The sequence below is a fragment of the Equus przewalskii genome, chromosome 3, assembly GCF_037783145.1.
Source record: "Equus przewalskii isolate Varuska chromosome 3, EquPr2, whole genome shotgun sequence".
NCBI classification, from domain to species: Eukaryota; Metazoa; Chordata; class Mammalia; order Perissodactyla; family Equidae; genus Equus; species Equus przewalskii.
This window is the reverse complement of record NC_091833.1, coordinates 69496025-69518938: the sequence shown is the minus strand read 5'-3', so window position 1 is coordinate 69518938 and position 22914 is coordinate 69496025.

Below are 22914 nucleotides of genomic sequence, written 5' to 3'. Positions count from 1 at the left end.
CTAAAAGAGTGATCAATCTTATGTTTGATACTAGTGAAACAAGAGATGGGGGTGGGGAGTGGCGGAGGAGGAAAAGAAAACACAATTGGTTAACATCAAAGTAAAGAAGAAATGCTGATATATCCCCAAATTCATTTCTCTAGTTGTTTATTTGGTCACAGGTGAAGTGATATTGATAATGTCTTTCATTAGCTATTGCATATTCCTTTGTCTCTCAGCAATTGCCTTGGTTGGTCATGGTTGCTTGGGTAGTGTGATAAATTATACCATCATTCCTGAAGTGTCAGTGCCATTTGCAGTCTTGACTCTTTTGAGATTTTGAGTGATCAATCTACTTTTATCACACAATTTGAGTATACTGAGGAACACCCCAGACCACTGTGAGACTAATCTGAGTTAAAACTCCATTATTTCTTCTGCCCTCCGTAGGCATCTAGTCTGACTAGTAGACCACAATGGTGTTTGAGGTTACCAAGAATTAGCGTCACATCAGAGCCAATGCCTAGTAACCCCTCCAAAGTTTGGTTATTTTCACATTGGCCGGGCAGAGTTATCCCGGTAAGTGACCACAAGTCATTTTAGGGAAGACTAGAAGGAAGATCTAAAATTTGCCAGTATATCAAGATGCCTTCTCAGAAGGACATATCTTTTTCTAAATAGAGACAATGGGTCTGTGAACCGGCTTAGTTCTGAGAATTGTTTAAGCGATTCTATAGTGATTCATATCGGACTTCTGTTCAACTGCCCTGAGCTTTTCCGCGTGTAGAAATCAATAAAATTTTAGTAGGTTGCCCACCTATTGCAGTCCAGGACATCACGAACAATTAGCCAATGCAAATAATCTCTGTGAACTCACTCTGGCAATCACATGCACCATGTCTCTAGTGAGTAAATGCTACCTCTTGGCCCTTGCCCATTTCAGTGGCAGTATTTCTCACTGCTGTTCCTGAGCTGCAGAGAATAGCTGTTATAGGTCTGCTAAAGGATGCCATTTTTCCATTTCCAACGTATTTCTCAAAGTTTGTGTCAACAGTGTTCTATGCAACTTCCTATAGGATGTAATTAGGAAGAGAATAAGCACATCTTTACTTATTTAATTTTTTTGTGAGGAAGATTGGCTCTGAGCTAACATCTGTTGCCAGTCTTCATCTTTTTGTTTGAGGAAAGCTATCGCTGAACTAACATCTGTGCCAATCTTCCTCTATTTTGGGTGGGATGCCACCACAGTGTTGCTTGCTGAACGGTGCCAGGTCGGTGCCCAGGATCCGAACCTGTGAATCCGAGGCCACTGAAGTGGAGAACGTGAAGTTAACGACCACGCCAATGGACTGCACCAAGAATAAGTAAATCTTACACAATAAATCCACTCCAGCTTTCAATCTCTCTTTGCCTTTGTATTGATTCCTCTACAATGTACCAAGAATCTCGGGCATGCCAACAGAATTTGTATCCTGGTTTCAGAGCAAGCAACCAACCCATGAGAGTCTTTTCCAGCCAGTTAAGAGAATGGAAGTTTTATGGCTAGATCTATGGGAAACTGACAAATGAATCCACCACCAAGAATCAGGTCTGTATTTTGGGATTGCAATTGGTCCACACAGTCAGCGATCAGGAAGGGGAGCTGGATGTGAAGCAGATGAAGTGAGGAGAACCTGAAAATTGCCAGGTTCCTCTGCATTTGTTTGTCTCCACATCTAACCTCATTGACCTTTAGAGAACACCAGCTACTCCTTCACTCATGACTTCCAACTTCTAAGCAATTTCTTCCTTCAGCCAACTTAACTTGGAACTGCATAGGAAAATGCATTCTGGGGAACACAGTTCCAGCCTAATCAAGTTGACATAGTACAAATCACCTCAGAAGGTAACTTTCTTAACCTCAAAAAATCCATATATAATAAATCCAGGCCAAATAGCATATTTAACAGAGATACATTACAAGTATTCCCTTTGATATTGAAAAGGCAAGGAAGACTATAATCACCACTATTATTCAATGTAAAAATCCTGATCAATGCCACCAAAGAAAAAGAAAAAAAATATATAGCAAATGGATGAGGCAAGAAAACCTTATGAAATGATCATTTACATAGAAAGCCTTAGAGATCAATAAGATCATTAATGTTTTTGATGAATACTAGACCAAGATACATAAATCAATAACCTTTTTATCACTACAGTAGCTAATTAAAAATATAATAGGAAATCCATATTATCCGAAACTTCCAAAAAAAAAAACCCACTATAAAGAACCTAGACACAACCCTAACCAAAATCCATATAACATTGGCTACCGTAAAAAATTACTACAAACTTGGCGGCTTAAAAGAACACACATTTATTCTCTTACATTTGGAGAGGTCAGAAGTCGAAAATCAGTTTCACTGAGCAGAAATCAAGATCTCAGGAGGACTGAGATCCCTCCCCAGACTTTAGGGAAGATTAGGTTTCTTGACTCTTCGGCTTCCAGTGGCCGCTGGCATTCCTTGACTCCTGGCACATCTTTCCAGTCTCTGCCTCCAGGGTCACACTGTCTTCTCTTCTGTCAAATTTTCTTTTGCTTTTCTCACCTAAGAACATTTGCGGTTACCTTTAGGCCTCACACAGATAATCCAGCATAATTTCCCCATTTATATAAGGTAACATTCACAGGTTCCAGGCATTAGAACGTAGACACCTTGGAGATGTTTAGACAGTTTTTAAAAATGTTAATGTACATATTGGAAGTCTCAAATAAATAAGGATAACATGTTTTTGGATGAAATCACTATATATTACCAAGACATCAATTTTCCTTAAATCATTCTATGCCACTCTGTGATTCAAATCAAAACCTAAGCTACAATTTATTTTTGCAATTGTGCAAACTGATTCTAAAATTTCTTTAGAATAATAAAGATTCACAAGTATCCAGGAAAATTCATAAAAAGATATTCACAGTTCAGGGAATGCTTCTGTACAGATATTAAGATGAATTGCAAATTAATGTCAGTATAATGATGTGCTGCTAGAGACAGTGGAATCAAGTAAATTAAAAGAACAGAATAAACAATATACAAAGAGATGCATATGCCATAATTGTTATTTGATAGAAATCTTAACAAAACGGTTAAAAATTATGGACTTTTAAATAGTCTTGTGAAAACTAGCATAGTATATGGATAAAAACAAAATTAAAACCCTAACTTATTTCATAGCAAAATATAAACTCCAGGAGGGTAAAAGACATAACCCTGAAGAATTATGAACTAGGAAAGAAAATGAAGAAGAATGAGTTTTGACACTGGAATAGGAAAGGATTTCTTTCTTTCTTTTTGGTGAGGAAGATTGGCCCTGAGCTAACATCTGTACCAATCTTTCTCTATTTTATATGTGGGATGCCACCACAGCATGACTTGCTGAGCAGTGTGTAGGTCTGTACCTGGGATCTCAACCAGTGAACCCCAGGCCACCCAAGCAGAGCGCACAAACTTAACCACTACACCACCAGGCCAGCCCCAGGAAAGAATTTCTTAAAGATGATGCAAAGAACAAAATCCAAAAGGGGAAATTTGATTATATCACAATCAAAGATAACTCTTTAATGATTTGTACATCTATCTATATAGTACCTGTATTAATACACAGGAAAATATTTGGAAGGATAAATAACAAACTTTTAACAGAACTGGTTTTCAGAGTACAGTTTTTGTGAAGATTTTACTGACTTCTCAAATACAATATTTGAATTTCTTTTATGGAACATTGATTCATATATTACTTGTTTGATTAAAAATACATAAACGAAAAACAATTACCAACAAAAAAATGTCTGGAAGGCTCACCTATTATTTGTGGTCTCAGAATTACAGACTAATTTTATTTTTTTCTTCATACTTTCCTTTATTTTTCATGTTTCTGCAATGAACATGCATCATTTTATAACGAAATGAAAAACAAAAATTAATTTAATTTCAATATAAAAGAATGCCTAACTTTTATTTTTCATTGTCTCATTTATTTATTTTACTGAAAATTAAATACAAAGGTAGTTTTTGTAGTTCTAGAAATTAATATCATTCTCTGTCAAATCATGGCTGACCAGTTTAAAATGATCTCTGATCTGTTGTAAAATATGAACCAAACCTCGCATACTACTAGAACAAATTCTTTTTTCAGGAGGCAGGGTATAAAGAACATAACATAATAATATTTTGCAAGGGAAAAATTTCCAGGAAACCACTGACACCCGATTTTAAGTTGCTTTTACAAATTTTATATGATCACAAATAAAACTTTAGAAAATATCTACCATATTGTGTATCAATTTTCATTACAGCAACAGAGTTGCTAGTCGAATAGGAAACTTCTCAGTAGGAAAATAATATAAAGCTATTTTTACATTAATGATAACAATAATAACCTATTGTTTTGAATGAAATCTCTTAGTTCCTCTGCTCCATGGCAGAACTGTATCAAACTAGCGAACTCATATTAGACTCAATGAGATAATCGTGTCTTAGGCGTTCAATATTCACAGTTAGTTTTAAATGCTTATATATATTTTATAAAACAGTTTTATTCTCCAAGAGGTAACATGAGTCACTGACTGAGAACTAGTTAGTGTTAAACCTAGAATGTGAGTTAATGCTCATCTCATACAATCTGTTCATTTTTATAGATGAGGAAAAGGTTGAGTTAAAGTCTTCTTTAGGTCATAAAAGCAGAGGGCTTTGATTCTTCATAAAGTGCTGTTCTCACTCTAATCACAGTACTTCCTTTTTCCATCTTGATTGTTTCCAGAAATGCAGGATCTGAACTTTCACAACTGTTATCCCTTTCTCAATTTATTTGAAACTCGCTAGAGAACAAACATGATGGCTATTTGACAATTGCACCCTTGAAGAAGGTGATGTCTCTCGTGACAATAGAGATTTGCTTCTTTTCAAACCATGGAGCCCAAGGGCTATGATAGTGTGGAGCCCAATAAATGAAAGACTGATGATGAAATGATTTAATACAGACCATGTAAAGTGTCAATTATTAAATGGTTCATACCCAGTGATAAGGGACAAGGAGAGAGAAATTACCACTTCAGTGACACGTAAGAAAATATGTTCAGCAGAGATGAGACACCTGAATTATCAAGTTGGATATGACCTTATTAGAAGAGTAAGAATCACGGGAAAAGACAGAAACAGAAAAAGCCCTGCTCTGTGCTGAATGACAGTGTGAGAGGTTATCCTGGGGTTTCCTGACAGATTTAGTCACACAGCTCATTCTTGAGCAGAATTTGTGTCCTATAGAGTTCTTTCTTTAAGACACTATTTTTCAATTCTCAGTATACTTAATATTGATTCTTAATAGTATTTAAACTAAGATTATAATTTTTCAAATTAGAAATGAAAATAGACAGCATATAAGCAAATTATATTCTCAATAGTTCGTATAATCCAATAATTAATACTGTTTAGCTATATAATAAATAATCTTATCTGTATTTAGTGCTATTGATAATTTCCATGATCTTTTTATAATATGTTTGGATTTGATTATCATATAAAATAAACTATTCCAACTGGCTTTTCCCTCCTGTTTCATGTTAATGCCTGGCCCTATTTTTCTGGAATATGATTAAATTCTTCTAGGGGAGGAGAAAAAAGTGAAGATATCAGTGTACATGTCACAATAAAATATAATAGTTAGCATTCTATCATTGTCTTCAAATTTTGATTGGTATGAATGCTGGACATTAAAAAACAAAACCTTCCCCTCATTTCTCAAATAGTGTTTTCATAATGGTTAAATTAACATATACTACTTCAGTTAGAGATGATTTATAACACAGAGGGAAAACTGGTTTCAACCATTTCAAAGGCCTTAGTCTATTTTATATCAAATATATGAAAATGTATCCATATTTCACTTTACAATTTTCCTTCCATAATATTTTGAAAGAACTTTTCTTATTTTGCTTTAAAAATTATTTAGCCCAAAGTAAGTCATTTAATAGCAATTGCTTGCTTTTATTACAATTAACATACATTCTAGGAATTCTTGTGAATCAAGAAAAATAGCTTTCAAATTGAAAAAATAAATATATAATCTTTGTTATAAAACAAAACATACTCTTATCATGCCATCAGTAATTGCACTTCTTGGTATTTACCCAAAAAACCTGAAAACTCATGTCCACACAAAAACCTGCACATGTATTTTATAGCAGCTTTATTCATAATTGTCAAAACCCAGAAGCAACCAAGACGTCTTTCAGTAGGTATGTAAATAAATGGTGGTACATTCAGACAATGGGATATTATTCAGTGCTAAAAAAAAAAAGAGAGCTATCAAGCCGTGAAAGGACATGGAGGAAACTCAAACGCCTATTACTAAGTGGAAGAAGCCAACACGAAAAGGCTATGTACTCTGTGATTCCAACTAGATGCCATTCTGGAGAAGGCAAACTATGGAGACAGTAAATATATCAGTGGTTGTCAGGGCTTGGGGAGAGAGAGGGATAGACAGGCAGAGCACAGAGGACTTTTGGGCAGCGGAAATACTCTCTATGGTATTATAATGATGCATGCAGGTCGTTATACATGTGTCCAAACCGATAAAACATGCTACACCAAGGTGAACCCTAATGTGTAGACTTTGAACGTCAGTGATGTGTCAGTGCAGGTTCATCAGTTGTAACAAATGTACCCCTCTGATGCAGGATGCCCATAGTGGGGGAGGTTGTGTGTGCACGCAGGCAGGGCATATGGGAACTCTCTGTACTTTCCACTCACTTGTGCTATAAGCTCAAAACTGACTTAAAGAATAAAATTATTAATTAAAGAATATATCATTGAAACCTTATGAATACAACATTTTACAATTAATGAAGTTAACATGATGTTATTTTCATATATACTCAATTAAAATTTTTAGTTTTTCAATAAACTTTTATTGAAGTTTAAAATATATACAAAAAATACACATTATGGTATATTTTGATAAGTTTGTATGATATTAACACATCGAATTTTAAGATATAGAATGTCCAATATTAGCTTTACTTCCCTTGTATATTTAAGGGTCTCTCTCCTGCATTCCTGCTGCTGGGCTCCTTTGGGGAAAAAAGGCATGTCATGGTCATCTATGAATTCCTAGAGCTGGCATTTACAGGCACATAGTAAATAATTATTGAAAATGTAAGAATGAACAAACATAAAAAAACATTAATTACAACAATCTCTTCTTAGACAATTGTCCTAGATAGGCTAGTATTAATTCTTACTTATTGTTGATAAATCTTTATAATAGAGTATCAGTGGAATATCAAGGAAAAAAGTGGTATATGAAGAAATATTTTGTCATTGGCATTATTTAGAATTACCATGTGCAACCTCTCTACTCTCATTGCCTGAAACAGGGGAGAACCACATCCACTGCCCACAACCCCTTGTTATGTCCCACTGGAGATGACCTACCATATTCCATATTTGAGTTTCATTATGACAGTAGAACACTACAACTTAAAGCTTTCTTCATGACAAGTCAATCTCAAGGTAAGTTGGGAAAAATTTAAAAATTATGGTTAACATACAAAAAGATCAGAAAAAGTTATGAAAGTAGTGATTGTGTTATTATAGTATTTTGGCTAGTCTTTCCGACAAATGTAAGCGTTTATCTCTCTTGCTCTCTATCTTCCTCTTTCTCTCTCTTCCTCACTCTCTCTCGTTGTAGTTTATAAATGTTCCTTAGTGTAAGCCTGGACTTAACCAAAACATGCGATGTTCTCCCACTCAAGAAAAATATTCTTCCTAAATTGGGTTATGAAATCAATAAAGATCAATGGTGATTGTTATCAATAAGCTCATCCTGTTATATTTTATGCTAGATTTTATCTATCTATCATCAATCTACCTATCTATCTATCTATCTACTTGGTAATAACACGCAATCTTTACTACTTTTTATTTTTATTTATTATTTACTTCATATATTATTGATATTTAAGGGATGAAACTTGAAGTGTAGATTTGAGAAAGGGACGTATTTGCAGGTAATCTAGTTGAAATCACCTTTCACATGACAATGCTGGTTGTTTTCTGTTCGGAATGATTTTCTTTTAAGAATAATTTATGGCCCTAGTGGCCGAAGTACTGTGCATATGAAAAACTTTCTTGAATGTCATCCCAGCAGCTTTAATCAATCATTTAATTTTGTTATTTATAGATTTATAAAGCTCATAGTCATGGTTCTTTGTTCTTTCTATGAAGAACCTAAAAGAATCAAGGCGCTATCAGTAAAGTACCCTAGAGTAGTGTCTAAGAGTGTAGTGAAATGAACCAGACATGACTCGGTTTAAATTCTGGCTCTTCCACTTATTACTCAGTGTTTTTGAAAAACTTATCTTAGTTATGTATACCTTAATTTGTAAAAAATATGCAAAATAATGATAATATTAGAATGCACTTCAGGATTATTCTGAGAATTAAATCAGTTGATATTTGTAAGATGCTTATTTTAATGTCTGGTACGTAAAAAATGTTCTCTCAGTCTTCGTTATATATTATTTATGTGTTTTGTACTGAGGCTGTTATTAGACATTTTGACAGTGTGTAAAGAAGGAAGTTCAGTAGCTGATTCAAGGGAGTACAAAGGAGAGAAAATTATGCCTGAATGCCTCTGGTTTTTCAGCCAGCATGACATGAGGGCATCGTCAAAAGCTGCCATACCCTAATCAATGTCTAAAGCCATCATCAAACTATTTCCTTGGATCAAATAAATGGAGACCCAAGACATACAAAATCCTCCCTACAAATGACAATCGAGGACAATTATAACAATAAGCCTACTTTTTCTACAAAAATTTTAGCAAAGTTACATTAATCCTCACTTCCATTTTCCTCTTACTTCTGTTCACACTCGAAGACAAAAGTATGAAAAAGGTTTCCCTTCCTGTCTATCAGTTTAGTACAGTCTCATAATTCAGCAATAATTTAAGTAAATTAGCTAATAGAAACTAGGTAATGAGGATGATAGTCCTTTCAACTTCCACTCGTATTTTTTTTCTTACTCTGTTTTTTGCCCCATGTTTGAAGCATTTTTTTTTTTTAAAGTGCTTCCAACCTGAGAGCAGAAATGACAACATGGTGTGTTGGAAGCGATTAATGCCTGTCTAGAGAGCACAGTGAAACATGAGTACCTTCAGTGTAACCCAGGTGAGCATTAATCAGTACCTCTGCGCAGCCTGAAGTGACTTTTTGTGATAATAAAAAAGGAATTTTTCTCCAAAATGTATGTCAAAAATGTGTGTTGCAAGTATTTCTCTGGAAAGAACCAGTTTTGATGAAAGCATTTTCTTTTTATATGAAATGAAACATTTTCTGATTTGACACACAGCATGTCAGTTCTGGGGTGGTTAGGAAAATACACCACTTATAACAAAAGATGAGTGGCGGGGGTAAATTATATCAAAGCCCGTTACACAAAGAGAATGTTCTTCAAAGCTAGGTATTACCACATATATACATAAGGGTTATCAAAAACCCATTAAATTCCACCCTTTTAGGTTTTCCAGCTGAGATTAATTTCCCAACATAACATCCCCCTTTCACAGAAAACCATCCTTTCTCAGAAACCCTTGTTCTCATGGGACCTTTCTACCATTTCCCTGATAGCCAGGGGCTAACCAGCAATCCTTCACGATCTTGTAAGGCATTTCATTTAAATTTATATTGAGAAATTTATAGTCTTATTAACTTGTCTTCCCCTGAGATTCATTTTGCCGTGTTTCATTGGTATGTCATTTTAAATAGGTGCCATTTAAAAGCTTGCCCCATATTTTTACGGGCTACACTACAATCAAATGAGGTTAAATCAAGACTTGAATGCTTCCATGTGCATAGCCAAAGAAGATATGTTTCAATACTTTGGGTTTGTATTACTTATTCCCACGTGCTGCTTGAAGTTCTTGAGATTGCTCAATATGTGTAACTCTAAGTCTTGTAATAAAGATAATGATTATAAACGGTTAATGATTGTGCCCATATTAAAAAACAACACAGTCAACGACTTAGTAATTTAATGTTTTAGCAAGTATTTTTTCATCTCAATATGGTCTACTTGATCACTGAAACAGTGTTTCTTGATCCTGGCAGTGAGTTGAGGCATTTCTTTCCTCTTTTCCGAAGCCAGATGTTTCCTTGGAAATCTGAAGATCCAGCAAAGAGCCGTAGTTCACCTCAGTTATAATAGAGTCTTGAAACCTCCAAATCTACATGTTCTTGCACAGATTCTCTTTTCTTTATATTCTGGTGAAAAAGATTAAGCCATTTTGGAACAACTGATATTTCTCAAATCTGACATGCTGGGAGTTTCTCTCTATGAGGACTTTTGCAAGCAGTTCAAAAAACATCCATTTACAATAGGGACCCTTAGCCAGTCATCCTCAGTAACAAAACTGCTTAGATGATGGTGATAATGATTGCATTCGTTTCCTAGAGCTGCTGTAACAAAGTACTGCTAACTGGGTGGCTTAAACCAGCAGAGATTTATTGTCTTATGGTTCTGGAAGCTAGAAGTTCAAAATCAAAATGTCAGCAAGCTCATGCTTTCTCCTGTGACTCTAGAAAAGAATCCTTCTTTGCCTCTTCTTAGTTTCTGGAGGTGGCCAGTGACTCATAGCTCTCCATAACTTGTAGCCACATAAATCCAACCCTCCAATTTCTCCCCCTCTTTCTCTTCCCATCTCCCTCCCTTTCTTGCTCTCTTTTTCTCTCTTTTTGTTTTCATTGAATCTTCCCAGGTTATCAGGAGTGTAATGTCAGTAGAAAAGGTTATATGAGAGAAAAGAAACAACTTATAAGAAAAAATTGGTGTAGGCAAAAGATGTGATAACTTGGAAATAAAAGATTAAATAAATTTTGACATCAAGTAACTATATAATATTGAGCACAACAATTAATCACCTTGGGACTGTTTTTTCATTTATAAAATAAAAAAAGGGTTATTTAATTATTGGATATATAAAGCACGTATACTTCCAGAAGATGTATTAACATGATGCCAGAGGAAAAATAATGTTTATTTGAAAATTGCTTTCAAATTGCTAGCTATTAAGCTGCTTTAATAAATTTCATATGTGTGTTCTTAAGTGATTGCCTGTTTTGTTTTTGACCCAAAAATATTTATCAAAATGAACATTAGAAGATAAAAGCCAGAAAATTGTGGAAAGAGTGGTGATCCTCAAACTAAAAAGTGTTATCTTTAAAGTATATGTAAATTAAATATTAGAGGATAACTCACTTGTTCTAGATCCTATTATTCCAGTCATTTGGAATGTCTGTAACCATGTGAAAATGTCTAAGACCATTTTAAATGTAGTTTAAAGGTTTATTTACTTGTATTTTTGAAAATGCAATCAGTTTCCCCAAACTTATCTGGTACGAATATTTGCAATTTTTTGAGTAAATATGCGTGTAAAAAGAGCACTCAATGGGACTATATAGACCATTAGGGGAACATATGTATTGAGGGCCTACTACACATGAAGATCTCCGTTAGGGGATTTGCATGCACAATCTTACTCAGCCTTTATCAAAGCTCCATAAGTGGTATGAGATTATTCCTAATATATAGGTGGAGAAACTGAGGCTTAATGAGTTTAGCAAGTTAATAAAATTACATAGTGTAAAGAGGATTAAAGTGAACTGCAAATTCTGGCATATCTGAATCCAAAGCTAATTTTGTTTCCTCAGTATGAATGTGCCACCCCAGACAACAGTCGAAATGAATGAACCATCGTTCTTGCCCTCAAGCCATTTGTAATGCCCTTTGTGAAAGTTATACGTGTAAAAGAGTTACTACTTTTCACATTTCTCCACATTATAATGCTACCATCCTACTCCAAGTCACCATCCCCTCCATGTGAACTGTTATATTAGGCTACTAAGCAGTGTTTCCTGATCAACTCTGTTCCTCTCCAATCCATTCCTTTCAGAAACAGCCACAGTGATATTTTTAAAAATATGAGTATGATCACTGCAGTTCCCTGTTTTAAAATCCTGTAATGACTGCTCAGTGCTCTTAGAATAAAAGGCTACATGATATGATCAGGCTTTTCTCTCCAATCTTGGTGTACATCTTACTCACACCACTTAAGCTGCACAAACTTTCTAGAGCTCAGTGCTTTCACACACACTAGTTTTCACATGGACAGTTCATTGAGAATCTATATATATTCCAGCCCTCAGCTTAAATGGCATTTGTGCAGACTAGGTTATTCTTATCCTTTACAACACCTCTAATTCTTGGTTAATTTTGTGTTTAATATCTATTTGTCTCCCTAAATAGTAGTCCCCTCATTAGTAAACTCATGAGTTGTGTCTGTTTTTTTTTTTTTTTAACTGCAGTACCCACTGTACTTGGAATAAAGCCGGTGCTCATTCACCCAACAAATTTTGTTGAATATCCACTCTGTGCCAGGCATAATTTTAGATACTGGGAATATACTAGTGAACAAAATGAAGAAAAATTCTTGTATTCATAAGCATTCATTACAGTGTAAAAGAAAGATAGTACATAATAAACATAATAGTAACATATACATACATATATACATAAACATAATAATATATAAATGTGTGGTATTCTAGAAGTTGATGAACATTACAAGAGATAATGATGTAGCTCATAGTAGGTAGTTGAATTCAGAGAAGTTATTTTCACTTTAGTTTAGGGACGAGGATAATGGGGATTGTGAGTTTAGGAGAAGGGTTGCAGTGCTAAATAGATGGATAGGGTTGGCGTCATTGAGAAGGACGTAAAAGTGCTCGATAAATATTTTTTCAAAGAATGCATGAACCTTAAGAAAGTACAGTTTCCAAATGCTCCAAAAGATGCACAATAATGTCATGAGAATTTGTGGAAAAATAAATATATCAATAAGGGGTAAACTACGAAGGGTTTTATAAAGGATGTGAGACGTAGGTGTTGAAGAATGTATAGGTTTGAGGGATTGAGATTGAACATGAATTATTAGGAAAGCCTTTCAGCAAAAAGAAATGTCACAGGCAAACATAAGAAAGTACAGAAATACTCAAGGACTAGTAAGTTTGAATGGTATAAAAGCGAGCACAGGAAAATACTCATAATACTTGCTGAAAAGGCACATTAGTACTTGATTGTTGAGAGCCTGAATACTATAAAAAGACCAAGCTTAATACTATAAGCAGTGAGAACAATTAGGCAGTTATTTGGGAGTGTTTATTTGTATGGCATGTCAGTAAAGATTGGAGATCCTTAATGCCATTTAAGAAACTATTTAAATAATCGAACAAAAAGGCAATAACAATTTAGATCAGGGTGATGGCAATTTAATACAAAGCAGAATTTCCAGGCTTCAGCAATTATTAAGACATACATGGTGACAAAATTTTAAAAAGTTAAGATATGACTTCTAAATATTAATCCCAGGTGATTGTAATAAGGAAGATGCCAGTTACTAAGAGTGGAGTGGGGATAAAGATCTTGTGTGTGGGAAAATAATGAATTTTGTTCTGATTATATTAAACATGACGTGCCATTGTATTTTGGGGTCATCATCTTCAGCATCCTATGAAACCCAATCATAGAACTTGAGGAAAGGATTATGATATGTCCGTTTGTTAATTACCTTTAACTATGATCTCTAGGCAACTATAGGACTGATGAAATATCTCAGAGAGAAAATGTAAAGAGAAGAATAAAGACTTAAAATGAAACCCTAAAGAACACAAATTGGATTTGGAAATGAATGCAATAGCAAGGAGGAAGAGATGTCAGAGATGAATATGAAAAAGTAGTCCAAGAAATAGGAAAATTAGAAATGTGTAAACTATTAAACCCAAGGAATGCAATGATGTTAAAAATGAGACAGTTTAAATGCTACAGAAAAAGATAAGAGCTAAAGAATGGTCATTGGTAATCTAGAGAGAATAAAGATACTGATTACTTTGAGAGGAGTATTTGTTGAAATATGGAATGGAGTGGTAAGAATAGCCTTTTGTGGAGCCAGCCCCATGACGGAGTGGTTAAGTTTGGTTTGCTCTGCTTCAGTGGCTCAGGTTCGTGGGTTCAGATCCCAGACTTAAACCACATATCAGTCATGTTGTGGTGGCAACCCACATATAGAATAAAGGAAGATTGGCAGAGATGTTAGCTCAGGGCTAATTTTCCTCAGGAAAAAAAAAAATCACCTTTTGTGGTGTATTAAGGACTGTCTGGGTTAATATTTGAGAAGAAAGTAGAAATAAGGACTGCAGACATCCTTTAAAGAACTTTGAAAACTGCATAAACACAAGAGATAATTATGTAGCTCATAGTAGCTAGCTGAATTCAGAGAAGTTATTTTCAAATTAGTTTAGGGAAGACATTGTATTTATGAGGACAGAGGAAGTAAAGGATAGAGAGAGAAAAAAGAGAAGAAAGTAATTTTCTAGAGAAGAAAAGAAATAATAGAAATGAATGGATTGAATGGATTACCTAAAGAAAGAAATAATGGAAATGAATGGATTACCTAACATCAGGTGTGAGAGGTCACACCTGAGAGGAAAAGAAGACAAAAAGAGGAGAATGGAAGAGAAGTTTAAAGACGAAACTTAGATAAAGCATTACAATAGGAAGTCAAGAAGACATGAGACAGGATTGGCTACAGACTGATGTGTCCAGGAATGAAAGGGCACTGAAGACCAAACACCACCAAGAAACCAGGGAGACAATCAAGGGTCAGTAATTATTGAATCAAGCAATGAACAGAGGACAATGTAAACATATATTTGGCATTGAGTAGGTTTGGCAAGTGGTAACAAAGATCTGATAATAGGAAATAAAGTTCATTGCACTTTCTAGTCAACTGAAGAGTGGAAGAAGTAGACAGGACCTCAGTCCCAGAGAAACTGGTTCCACAGACACCACTCACACTAGTGAACATCATAGGGGTCCATTTTCTAAAACTGGAGTGAAAAATGACCAGAACAAGGCTAGAATTGATTGACTGGAAACTGCAAGTTAGAAAACAGGAAGCATTGATTCTCACTTGTTTTTAAAACTCCTCGTACTTTGAGACACTTCTTTCCCTCGTGTGATAACAGGATTTTCCATCATGTCAATGATACAATCTAGAGCTACAATTTGTGATAAGGTAGTTACAGTTATGTTTGCAGAGATAGGTGAGACTCAGAAGAGAATCAATGGGTTTATTATGCCAAGCAACAGTGCAAATTTGACTGGTTCCTGATCCAAAGATTATGGGGTTTGTTTTTTTTTTTTAATTTTGTAGCAATAACCAGCAGCTTGACAATAGAAGCAGAGAAAAAAGATAGTACTAATTTCTTAAGTCTGATCATTATCAAGGGAGCATGACAGAAGTTAACATGGAAATGTAGTACTAATTTATTGATGATGACATCTTTGAGTAGGCTAACCATGGGGGGTTTTCTTGGTATCTATATCAAAGAGATGAGGAAAAAAATGATGGAATAATAGAGGTCATCCACTGATGGACTGGGAATGTTGAGATTTAAGAGTAGGCAAAAGATTTAAGCCTGAAGGGAGTAATTTGAGAAATAGAAAAGACAAAAATAGGAAATAGTTCAAAGTGAAGATTTCCAGAATGTAAGATCGTGGTGGTAGAGAATGTCTCAGATATGATAGATTCCAATGTTATCAATCATTCAATCATTCAACACACTTAAATTCACCCCTACTATTAAATTCCAGGCATTCTTCTATATATTGGGTATAAAGCAATGTATAGAACAGAAAAAGTCTCTGTACTCATGGAGGTTAAATTCTAAGGTGGAAAGATTGACAACTAAAGGAAACAAGCATAGAGATTGGGTGATGATAAATTCTATGGAGAAAAATAGTATGGACTAAGAGCCAAGGAGTCAGAATGGAGTTGGAGATTACTATTTCATGGTGGCTGAAGAGAGAAGGCCTTGCTGATATGCGAATAATGATGAGAAACCTGAAAACATGGAAGAGCGAACTGTTCTGAGAGAATATTTCAGAGGGAGGGAAGAGTATGTTCCAAGGCCTAAGGCAGGACCTACTTGATGTGTTCTAGGAACTGGAGTAGAGTAAATCAGAGGAATAGAAGCGGGAGAGAAGTTCAGAGGGCTAGCTCAGAAGAGGCCTTGTCAGCCACTTAAGACTAATGCTTCTTTGCCCAGTAAAATTTCTCTACTTTGGAGAGTTTTGAGAAGATGGCTGAAATAATCTGACTTTCACTTTAGAGTCTGTTGCTTTTATGGGAAGAAATAAGAGTATAAGAAGGGAAAACAGCTGGAAAGTTATTATAATAATCTGAGTGAAAGATAATAGTGCTTTGGACCATGGTGGGTATGGTGAGAAGACAGATATAATTTGAAACTTGAGCTAAAAGGATTTGCTGATGGATTTTACCAGAGGTTTGAAAGAAAGAGTAGTTAAGGATAACGCCAAGGTTTGGGGGTGGGCATTTGAAGGAAAGCAATATCCATATACTGAGTCTTTCAAAATTAAAACTCTAATCCCAGATTTAATTTTGAAAATTTCCTTGTGGATTAGTAACTTTCATATTTAATTAGCATCATTTTAGTTAAATTTCAAGAGGGAGTAGGGATAAATAAGCATGTCCTCTCTGCTTAATGAAAGCTCCAATAATTCGTTTTCTACATGCCATCTACCTGGGACGTGTGTGGAATTTATCTGGTTTACTCAATTAATGCAAACAACAAAATTAATTATGCAAAATTTTCTAAGAAACAAATTAATATTGGGTTTTATTCAAGTTATTTTAATTATCCTTGTCTAAATATGTCTTATGATAATGTTTAAAGCCATTTTTTCAAGGCACCTTTTTAAAACTTATCTCCCAGTTTTATTTTGCTTAAATTTTTACCTCTAAGGTACACTGGAGGGAGAACAGAAGAGGAAGAGGAAGTCAATAAACAAATAAAAGAAATAAAAGTTTAAGGAAGGATTAAGGACACGCCTTTTGCACACATATAAAAGTGTATATTCAGTGGCAGTTCTCATTTAGTATCTGACCTAGTATTGATAGGGCTACTTTTATATACAATAAAAGAACAGAAGAAAACTGCATTTCAAACTGTGTGTCCTACAGTGATGGATGACTATGTGTGCTCCAGCACTTCAGGGATGGATTAAGCTATTGAAAAAGCACTCAACATTGGCTAAAGAACAGCAATATACGTGAAATTCTACAGTTAATGCATCATTAAATAATTTGCTGCAACTGATTTATTGGTGCAATATACTACACTGTGTCAAACAGTGCAATATAATAAATGATATCAAAAAATACACTCCCAAAACTTTTGTTGTAATCGGTCTTTTGAGTTTAGCTTAGCACTTATCTGAGTACTGAAGGCATCCTATTTTCCCCTTGATAATATCCACAGTCTAATGGCTTTTGGCTATTGGCCTACATTTGCTGAATCCTGTAGTCTCAAGAAAATTATCTGATTTACAGTAGAAGACTAAGAAAAATTTCCAGTATCACTGAAGGCAATAGCAATTGGTAGACTTTTCCTAGTTAGTGTATTAAAAAAAGGGATCTAACTTTTGTTGTGAGAACACTAAAGTCTAAGGAAACTGACCTTTAACTTGTAAATTCTTATTGATTAAATGACAATTAGCCTTTGTTGCCATAACAAGCCACCCAAATCATTGTAGCTTATTAAACTCAAGATTCTGTGGGTTAGCAATTTGGACTATGGTCAGCTAGGCAGTACTCTGCTCATCAAAGTGCTTTGTTTCTGGATGTTGGACGACTCTTGGCTGGGGGGATGGGGCAGGAGGATGAGGGGAGGGTAACTAAGCCATAAGTCTCTCAACATCCAGCATGCTTGCCCAGGGTTGTTTACATGAAGACAGTTACAGGGTCCCCAAGGTAGAAACCAAAGACAATCCTCATGCACAAGACCTTTTGAGTTTGCCTACATCATGCTTATTAATTTGGCATCAGCCAAAGCAAGTCATGGGAGGGCACTCAAAGTTACATGGCAAGGCCATCTGAGTACAGGAAGGGTATATGAGTTTGCTAGAGCTGTCATAACAAAGCACCACAGACTGGGTGGTTTAATCAAAAGAAATTTATTTCCTTACAGTTCTGGAGTCCAAAAATCTAAGATCAAGTTGTCAGCAGGGCTGGTTTCTTCGGATGCCCTCTCTCTTTGGCTAATACATGGCCATCTTCCAGTGTCTCCCCTGGTGTTCCTTCTGTGTCCAAGTCTCCTCTTATCAGGACAGCAGTCACATTAGTTTAGGGTCCTTCTATTTACCTCATTTTATCTTAATTACCTATTTAAAGGCCTTTTCTTGAAATACAATGACATTCTGAGATAGTGGAAGTAAGGACTTCAACATATGAATTTGGGGGTACACAAGTCAGCCTTTAACACAAGGAAAGAAGCTGTGGCAACTTTTTTCCAGTTTACGATTTATCGATCACTAATTGATCTAGGAAAACATATATGTATAGCAGACAAGTGCTTATGAGGACGTCGAGTTTCTGACTTGAGAATATGTCTGTAACAACAGAATATTTCTAATGTTAGAGATGAAATTTTAGGTTAAGGCAGGGATTCTCAAACACAGCACAATTGATATTTTGACCAAATAATTCTTCGTTGTCTTATGCAATATAGAATGTTTACTAGCATCCTTGGTTTCTACCTACTAGATGCCAGTAGCACTATTTTATCAGTCGTGACAAACAAAAATGTCTCCAGACATTGACAAATGTTCTCAAGGAGGTAAAAATTTCCCCCAGTTGAGAATTACTGGGTTAAGAGATAGATTCTAAGCAGGGGAAAAGTCATTTCTTAAACTGACGTTTAAGTTAATAAGAAAGAGGAAGACATGAAATTTTAGCATCTGCTATAATATTTTTCTAAACATAAGTTTATTTATCAGATTTTATATTTTCTACCTTCTAGAACAGAATGATGAAACTGAGAAGATACACATTTTGAACCAAATAGAAGACCCTCACTAAGATGTAGGTTAGAACGCCACGATGAAATTTCCTTAGAGCACTGACTCCAAAACAAAGGTTATCTTCAATGGTTTAAGCATTTTCTTTTCACTTGTTCAGGAAAAGAAGAACAAAAATATCAATGAGACATTAAAGTATGAGAACATGTTTTAAAATAAGTAAATGAAAACATAAAAAAACCTCTTTTGACAACAAGTATAAATGAGTTGATCTAGTAAAAGGAAAATAGTTTATTTAACTCAAGAAATAAAATCTAATGATATAAGACTCACAATAACACATCTTCATCTGCACTGCATAGATGATGAGCAAAATAAATTATGCAAATACAAACAAAAATGGAGGAGGCAATATTAATCTCAGGCATAGTAGATTAAAATAAAAATCAGTTGATTATACAACAAAAGTGATTTAATATAAAAGCGTAAATTAAAATAGAAACAGATTAATATAAACCTTTATATGTAAAATCACACATTAATATATGCAATTCAATCAATGTGGAATGTATCAAAACTTAGTTTTACTCTGAGCTTTTATCATTATCGCCAGAAGTCAATAACAGATAAGTAGATGAAAATTTCTTAAGTATAGAATATTTGGATAATCTAAATAACATATTGAATTGTGTTTGTATGTATATAAGTCAAGATTTGGTTACAGATATCTGAAAGTTAGGTGGAATTTTTCATCCTAAAATTAATGTATCTTTTCTTAATGCCTATAAAACATTATATATTTATCCCATAATAGATGAAAACCACACAGGATTTAGTTAGTCTCCGATCACAGTTTATTGATTTGGAAACTCATTACTGAAGAGTTTTAAAAACAAACATTTAGTGTAATATGAGTCTTATGAAGACAAAGTGAAAAAAATGAATAATCTTGCAATAGCTCTGAAGACAACAATAAGCCAAAAATAAATAAATAAAATTCTGCAAAGAATCTCAGCTAACTAGAATATAAATGGACCTGGAGCAGGGGAAATACTTTACCTCTGATCTTACTAAGGCTCATACTACAAAAAGTTGTATTAATTTTCAATTCTACCATAAATATATAAGAACGTTTTGTCCTGCATCCTTTTTGTTCCACTGTCACCATATGTGTTAAATCTTTCCTTGACTCCTTACTCCTTGTTATGTACATTTGGCTGTAACTTCACTAAAAACTTTTATCTGTTGCATTCTATTGTGATGGTAAAATATTTCAAAATACTAACCACAATATTATCCTCAGTCCTTGTATTTATCAAATGCCTTCACTTGGGTACTAAAGATTCCTCAGACTGATTTCCCAGTCTAAACAGCCAGATATGAATTATTATTCACTGCTCTGTGAGGCAAAGACAATTATGAGTCAGGAAAAAGGGAAAGAATTTCCTGATAATTAAAATTTAAAAGATGTGCACCTACGTATTGAACTTAAATATTTGTCTGCATAATTGATCAGCACTTTTTCCACTCTGTTCAGACCCTATTGACTATAGGAGGGAGTTAAAGGAGGGACTGCATAACAGGAGCAGTATGTTCAAGAGAATAAAAGACTCTTCACCAGCAGACACAGACTGTTGATAGCACTCAAGAATTCTATGAAACCAGAGTTCTCGTCCACTGTCTTTCTCCATTAAGGATCAACATTTAACAACAGCCAGTGTGTTACCTGGTTATTTGCTTTTTAGGTGTCACAGACAATCTGAGACATTCAAAATCATCTGAGAATTAAAGATTGGGACCTATAAACCCAGAGAGATTTTGGTGATTTGGAAAGGATCCTACACTCAACTAAGTTGACTAGTTGGAATATAGGCAGAAAACACGTGGAGCACATTTCCGGTATTATGTATGTTAGTCTCTGCTCATGTGTGAATTACCCGTGGTTTACTTGTGATTTAGATTACCTTTCTTATCTAAAGATGCTTTAAATCAGATTTGGCTCGATAGACACCTCATTGAGTTCATAAATGTCAAGTATCTCCTGACTAAGTATTTTATAGTGAGATCTATAATATTTAGACACTAGTTGTAAGTTAATCAAAGCTGGTATTTAATTGTGGAAGTCTGAGAATAATTCTAAATTCTTGGCCCAGGAATGTATCAGACGACTTCATCACAGGTATGTAACAGGGAATTGTGCATAAATCACCAGCTCCTACACCACCACAAGGATTTATTGTGAAACTAAAAGGAATTGAAATATAAAGTACCTAGATGACTGACTAACACATCCTCATAAGAGTTACTACTACTATTATCAATTCTAATTAGCAATAAAGTAACATCTTTTAAATGCACTGATTAATATCAACTAGTAATGCTAGTAGAGAATAACAAAATAATAGTGGCATGATTTGAAAATAAATTACTAGCAACCAAAGCAGAAAAAGTGAAATAGTTTCCCTCCTAGGTAGTGGTCTGAGCTATCTGGGATTGAAATTTCCCTTACATTTCCAACTGGCTATTTTGGGGCACACAGAGCCATCCTTGACTCCCATAGACGTGAGGTGTGGTGCCAGCATTCATCCAAGAAAAGATAGATCAGAGTGCCACCCCTACCTCTTGTTAAAGGAGAATTTGAGGAAAATGTCCCTTTCTGGACACCACTCCTTTCAGGAATTGAACATTAGTTAATTCAAGGCAAATTTGTGACATGATCGTTTAAGTCTTCACTTTGTTTTTCATAATTCTCCCTTCCCAAATTTAGCCCCTTTCACCTCCACGTTTGTGGAAGCTAAGAACTTTATGCTCACGAGCACCTTTAGTTCTTAACTTTCTGATAACTCTTTACCTCACAAATTAAACCAAAGAACTAATGTCCTGATATAAAGAACACTTAAAATTCACAAGAAGAAAATCTCAAAATTTTAAAAAGCATGTAAACAGATAGAACCCATTAAAATAAGTACAAACATAATCCCATGGCATACAGTTCTTCATACTTGAAAAAATTAAAATTTAAATAATAAAAGATGTTGCCATTTTTCACCTATCAATTGGCAAAAGAAAAGATAAAAAGGGCCATAATACTCAGTTCAGAATATCTGGGGAAAGAAATGCTCACACATTGAAGACAGGATTTTTTTAATAGAACAATTTGGCCATTTCTATAAAAGAATATGTTTGATATAATTTCAATTTTTAGAATACATCCTACACATATATTTATGAATTAACAAAAATATGTGTAAATGATGTGCTTTGAAACATTGTGTATATAGAAAGAAAAATAATAGGAGATAACAGAAATGACTTCAAAAGGAGGTAGATGAAAGAGTTAGTATTATATCCATAAAATCGAGTGATATGAAGCATTAAAGAGAATAAGGTATAATTAATTATATTAATATAAGTATATGTCCAAAGTATGTCTTTAAGTGATAAAAGAATTTTCAATGCAGACGTCCTGATAACATTCATATAGTGCTTACCACAAGATGAAAGAGCTAGTGGGGGAAGTGTGGCTGGGGTCATTTTTCAATACATAGTTTTTTTTAATTTTTGAAATAGTTACATAACATTTATTACTTGTACAATAATAAAATTTATAAGGTAATAATCCCATTAGTGCTGATAAATATAATATTAGGTACTCATTTAATGTCCATAAATTTGAAAGCAACATCTAGACAAAAAGATTCCTCATGCATCAAGGCATTTGAGTAGGTGTCATAATCTTAGAAAGGTATCTTTGGCAATATAATATGGATATTATAGAAATTATCTTGACACTGAAGGAATATACTTTTATTTTTAAACAAAATGGAGGAGTCGGTACCTTCTTCAAAGGCCTTGATCCTATGGAAAACTGAGCCTTCAGATGGGGCAGTGTGGTCTAAACCATGGTTTTAATAAAAACGTTTATGGAAAACATGCATACAATTTCTGGGAGATCTTTGA